Source organism: Chinchilla lanigera, unplaced genomic scaffold (genome assembly GCF_000276665.1).
Source record: "Chinchilla lanigera isolate Chin_1 unplaced genomic scaffold, ChiLan1.0 scaffold00097, whole genome shotgun sequence".
Classification (NCBI taxonomy): Eukaryota; Metazoa; Chordata; class Mammalia; order Rodentia; family Chinchillidae; genus Chinchilla; species Chinchilla lanigera.
Genome location: NW_004955498.1, coordinates 5,299,068 through 5,305,850, shown reverse-complemented (window position 1 = coordinate 5,305,850; position 6,783 = coordinate 5,299,068).

Below are 6,783 nucleotides of genomic sequence, written 5' to 3'. Positions count from 1 at the left end.
CACAGGTGCAGGGGAGGCTGTGGGACAGAGGGACCAAGGGCTTCTGAGCACTCCTTGACCCAGGTCCTCTGACTACCGTGTGACATCAATCCTGACAGTGAGGAGAGTGAGAGGAGGCAGAGCCAAAGGAATAAAAAGCAGGAAAACAGGGAGACAAAATTGCCCCCTAGGGACCCACAGGTTAAGGCTCCTGCAATCAGAGGCACCAAAACTCAGAAAGGATTTAACATCCAGTGGGTCACGCAGTAACTTTGGGAGAATAAGCTGACAACTCACATGCAGGAGCTGAGTAATAACGTATGAGGAGCAGGACCTGGAGACATGAAGGGAACCACAGTAGTGTGGCAGGAGATCTAGTACAATTATCCACCTCACACTTGGTCGAGGACTTGGAGCAATTGTTGGAAATCAGGTCACATAGGGCAGTGAGTTCCCCACTCTGAGGGCATGTGGCCGGTGTCCTGATGCTGTGGGCTTTGAGGATTCACACACAGATTTCGGTCTGCAAGTGTGGCTGCCTCCTGTCCTGTGTGCCAGAGGCTGTGGTTAGGCCTTGAGCACTCAAGGACACATTCCTGAGCCCCTGCTGACTATTGCTTCCCTCACTGCTGCCCTGGTTTCCTCACCCGTAGCTCACCAGCTCTGAAGAGAAAGGGCAAATGAGAGCTTTAGCAGCTCTGCGTCCCTGTTGAAATCCACATTGAAAAGCAGCGCCACACCCAGTGGGAATCACAATGGACACCACTGTTTGAAGAACCAGGTACGTCGCCATGGAGGTCCCCCCCCCCCGTCCCACTGATTCTCCCCTTTGGCTGATGGAAAAGCAGCTTCTCGGGGAGCAACAGTGCACATGGTCAGCCCTCACAGGTGTGATTCAGTCACGGCTGCTCTTGCCACATACTCTCCCTGGACTGGAGCAGGCACTTAAGCCTCTGGGCTGCAGATGTCGTCCTTGTAAATGTCCTTAATCTTTTCCCATAAAATACCCATAATTCCATTTGCTGGCCTAGCACAGGCCCAGAAGTGTCACACTTTGAGCATTTTATCTCAGACATGTGTCACCTCTGAGAGTGTTTGCTGCCATCTATAACTCAGGATCCCTGATCATCTCACACTTATTGGAACATCGCCAAGCTCTTCCAAAATGACAGAAGGACTTCAGGAGCAGGCAGAGGCAGGCTGTGCTACAGAGTCATTTCCTCCACTGGGAAAAGAAAGAAGTGGCATGAAAATACAGTCACCTGCAACCACATCTGTAGGAGTCCAGACTTCCCAGGTCTACATTCCCGGCAGCATGGTGGGAAGGAGATAGAGATGTGCTGATATTACACCCTCTCTGATCATATGGGTGCACGTGCCCTGAACAACAGGAAATAAGACGGTGATCCTTAGTAACCTTTGGCAGGAACATTGCTGCAAGTTTGAGGCCAACCTGGGATACACACTGGGTTCATGCCAAGGCTGAACAGCATCGCAAAATTCTGTCTCAAAAACAAGCAGTCTAAAGTAGAGACAAGTGGCATGTCTCCCTGAGCCATGGTGACGGGCCAGAGCAGGGCACAGAATGAGGTGGACTCTGCAGTGCTCACCAGCATCCGGGTCTCACATTCTTGTGGGAAATGGGTCACAGGAACCGCTTCCCATGAAACTGCTGTGGTTGCCACAACGCCTGCCTTTTCACTTCTATTCAGATACAAATAGTGCAGTACACAAGATGCAATGTATAGGGGTTGGAGAAGCTGCCCTGGAAGCACACTGTTATTGAGGTCTCCATAAATATACTGTCTTGAGGAATTCAGAATGTGTCTTGTGCCCCTGTCTGCTTTTACCACATCTGAGAGAATCTGTGTTATAGAATAATAAGGCATTGGTAAAGGACTGCTAAAAACTGGCTGACTAATACTGTCACAAAAGGATGCATGAGGCAGACGTGTGTGCAGCATGAGAGGCGATGTGGTGCCCAGGGAGAGAAAGAAGGTTGACGTTTGCAGGAGGAGCAGGTGCACAGAGAATGATTCATGAACAAGGCCTCTGACACAAGGAAGTGTACTTGATCTGACTCAATGTAGACAAATATGAGAAAGAAATGCAGTTCTGGGCAAGATGCTGGGTCTGGGTTTGATGTTGGGAAAAGTTGGAATGTTTTAGGGCTTTAATAACAACAGGAAATTTGCAATTCCAAAGCTTTTGGACCACATGCTCAAGTTCAGTCATAGGAATGGACCTTATCCCCATGTGAATTTTCTCTATTGATCACCTCACTATCAGTGGGAGAACGAACATCCCAAGCACATTTATGTGGGTTCACAAGCTCAGTGGATTCAGTCCCTGGTCACCATGCTCAAAGGTAGAAATAGCCTGGAATGATGGTGTGGAGGATGAAAGCTGGTGATGTCATGACGGCAAAGAAGGACAGAGACAAGGGAGTGCATTGGAGACCTCAGTGGCTGCACCCTCAGTAGAGCTGGGGAGAGAATCCTCCCATGTACCCCAGTGACCTCCCCCTTCTAAACATACCCAACTCCAATTGGGAGACAATTGCAGGTCGTTTTAGATCTAAACCATAAGAATTTCTCTCTTCAGAAAGAAACTAAAATTGTAAGGGTGAAATTTTATAGACTTGCATCATGTGATTCTGACATCTGACACACGAGTGAAATGTATAGGGCACTCTAGCACACTGGATATTCACAGGGAATTTCTCTATTTCTCCATAACATTTTCTATTTAGTTTTACTCAACATGTAGAAATTATGCACAGTGATAGAATTTGGTGTGATACGTCACAGCACGGAGACAGTGCGTACTAATCACTCCAGTCCTGCTTTGATCAATCCCTGCACTCTCTTCCTCATCTCTGGTAAACTCTACTGTGCATTCAGGTTGCCACTCCCTTAAGCTTCCCCAGAGGAGACAGCACCTGTGGTCCCTCACATTATGTGCCTAGCTTCACATAATGGCCCTTAGTACAAGCAACTAAATTTACTGAAGTTTGTAAAGTTTTAGAGTAAAGCAGAAAAATCCTACAAATATCTAATGCAAGCCTCCCAAAATGTCTAAAATCCTTCTAGAGTTCAGTATAATACTTCACCTATCTTTTTCATGTAAAAGTATTCTGATATAAGTAGAGCAGTATATCACATTCAATGAGAAGGCAATGAACAATTTGAAAATCTCTATTATGTTAAGTTACTTATAGCAGCATAAATGGCTTCTATCTTGTGCATCCTAAATTTACATCTCCAAACAGCAAGAGAGAGACAGAGAGAGAGAGAGACAGAGACACAGACAGAGACACAGACAGAGAGACAGAGAGAAGAGAATATCAAAGCAAACATACATAAGCATCTTAATTGAAACATTGAAACACACGAAGCCCTCAGAGAAACTAGAGACTGTTGAAGTGGTACTTATGTTTCCATTGAGGCAGAGAAGGGGGTTGGGGCTGACTTGTGCATAAGTGAGCCCTGACAGCATGACTTGGAGGACTGTTTTTAACTGTCTGGCTCTAACACCCGTGTTTATTGCAGCATAGTGTGTAACAGAAAAATCTTGCAAACCAACCAAATTCCCATCAAATGATGAATGGATAAAGAATACCTGGGCTTTTAAAAAATATAGTGGACTACTATTCTGTCACAAAGGAGGATAAACTTGAGACATTTCTAGGTAAATGGATACACCTTGAGACCATGCTCTTAGGCGAAATAAATCAGACACACATGCTCAAATTTTGCTTGATGTCTGTGGTGTGAGAAACCAAAAGTGTAAATAAGAACCAAAATATGTAATAGATATTGTCAAGTTGGAAGACTATGATCAAATGGGAAGTGTGAATGAGGAGGGGTGTGGGAAACTGAAGGAAAGGTAAAGTAAAAAAAAGAGAAAGACAGGAAAACACTGACACAGCTTTTGTAAATAAGGAAGGGAGGAGGGGTTGCTGGGAGGGGTGGGGAATGGAAAAGAGGAAGAATCGAGATATACATATGCAGGTAAAAGTCCCTAGGGTGAATGTGATTATTTTGTATATGGAAAATATTCCAAAACGTTAGCTAGTTTAAAAATTCCGGCCTCTACAGCACTGCATTTTTTGAGGCTGCAACTCACATCCGTGATATTAATAGGCCAGGGCAACATTGGAAGAGCTCTGAAATGGAACTATTAAAGCTGTAGAGACTGTGCTGACAATCACCTGAAACCACCCTGGATGGTGAGGCCTGGCTTTCAAAATAAGCACTATTTTGACAAAAGAAACTGCACTAGAAACGCTACAGCAAGCAGATGCATGAACAATGTATAGTAGCACTTGTTTTTCCGTAATTAAAGAGGAGTCTCCCCTTCAGCCCCAGTGGAACTCTGGGTGTCATGTCCTTAGTCTGGGGTGAACAGATTGAAGTTCCTAGCCAAGGGGTCCAGGAACCAAGGAGAGGATCCCTAGGAGGATGGAAGGGACCTAGACAATAATTTCCTGCACCTACTGACACGTTCCCAGGCACGACTTCTACCGACTGTGGGGTAGTCCAGTCAGAGCTAAGTGAGGAACCTTATCTGAGTTCCTTGGCTCAGGAGACGGGAGCAGAGAGGACCGGGGTACACTTGGGGTTCAAGGTGAGCAGAGACAACGGACTGAGGAAGCTCTACCCAGGGGAAGGGCCAGCAAAATACCGAGATCTAAGCCTGTTGTGAACCCTGGAGCACACAGGGGCTAAATTGTTACAATGAGTCTCAGGCTCATGCATCCCGGGAGGTAGATACATAGTATCAAGGGAGTGGGATCAAGTCCATAGAGGAAGGTGGTTCCCGCCCTGCCAGGAACCAAGAGGCTGAACCTCCAATCAGGACTGAGGGGACCTTGAACATTCCATTCCGCTCCTGCTGTCAGCCCTGTACACCCCAAGCACATTTCTGCAAGTGAGGTCCACTGACTGAGGTGGCGGCTTCGGGTCCGAGCTGCTGAAGTCTTGCTCTGAGGCCCTGGCTTCAGGTGAAAGGAATTGTGTGGGTTGCATCACTTAGGGCCCAAGGTAACAGGCAATTGGGGGAATGAGGAAGTTCACTCCTGAGAGAGGACCCCTTCCAAAATCAAGATCTTCTTTGGTAGGGAGCTTTCACTCAGAGAAAGCATTGTCAGTGGGAACCATTGTTGCTTCAGGGGACTTAGTGAGCAGTGTAAGAGCCGAGTTCTGAGATTCGTACTTTATGGGGGAAGAGTGCACGAGCTTGGGATCTGGGAGGTCAGAGTGTGGGTCTGAGAGGGACTGGCCACTGCCCGAAGGGAAAAAGCAGGTCCCAGAACACTCTAGACAAGCCTTCATTTTCTGCTGTGCACCAGGTGGCGCAGAGTTGTCAAGACAGCGCCACTTTTGGCCTCAATGGGAACTGCACGCAGAGTCAGAGCTCTGTTCGCAGGTCCTTGCTGCAGGTGAGAGCAACAGAGAGGACCTCATATTCCTCAGGTCAAGGCGTGGGACCTGACTCCGGCTAAATTGGGAAGGCGCACTCCAGAGCAAGGGTATCGAACCACGTGGAAAACCCTCTGCTGCCTGCCCTCCCCTCTCAGAATAGCAGCCTATTCGCCTCCCTGGGATCTAAAAGCAGAGACAGAGAGCCTAGTTGCAAAGTCCACGATAACATATACATGTATACATGTGTGTGTGTATATATATATGCATGTATATATGTTTGTATATGTACATATGTTTTCGGTACCTAGTGATCACAATCCTCAATATAGATATAGTTACACATATTCGTAGTACATATAGATCACTCTCCTCACGGGGACTTTTTGCATGTGCACACTTCACAATTGCACCTTTTATATGTGATTTCCCTCCCCTCCATCCCCTTCCTTCTATCTCTTGCTTCCCTCCCCATATACTAAAGGTCAATCTGGCTACTTACTACTAACAATCTTTTCTTTTGCCCTTTATTTACATTTGAGCAATGTGGTATTTAAGATTGGATGTCTGATTAATTTCATCAAACATAGTGGACTCAAGGTGCACCCATCTGCCTACGGTTACCCTTTTCATGGCACAGTAGTCCCACATGTAATATACATCCTACGTTTTCCTTTAGCCCTCCTTTGTTTATGGAAGTAAGAGCCACTTCCAAGATTTAGGTATTGTGAATTATGCTGCTATAAACATGGATATACATGGGCAAGGGCACTATGATATTTTCACATATTTCAGGAACATAAACAGAAGGAGAATATCTGGGTTCAGTATAAATTCTAGTGTGGTTTTCTACAGTCTCCTGATTGATTTTCTTAGTGATGGTACTAGTTGACACTCCCACCAAAAATGAAGAATATATATAATTCTAGGTCTGGGATTTTGATGCCCCCTAACTCCCCCCCGTTGTCCAGGATTGCTTTTGCAATTCAAGGTCTCTTCTGGTTCCAAATGAATTTTAGGAATGTTTTCTCTAGATCTGTGAGATATATTAATGATTTTTTGATTGGGACTGTATTAAATCTGTATAGACATTTTGGCAGTATGGCCATTTTCACTATGTTTTTTCTTCATATCCAAGAGAAAGAGACATATTTCCATTTTGGGATGTCTTCTTTAATCTCTGTTTTTAGAGTACTAAAATTTTCAATGCATAGGACTTTCACATCCTTTGTTAGAATGATTCCTTTTGTTGGATGTTATTGTGAAGCCTGTGATTTCCCTAATTTCTCTCCATGTGAATTTCTTGTTTGCATACAGGAATACTATTAAATTGGAAGACTCACTTTGTATATCACTACATTACTGAATTTGAATATTAAAT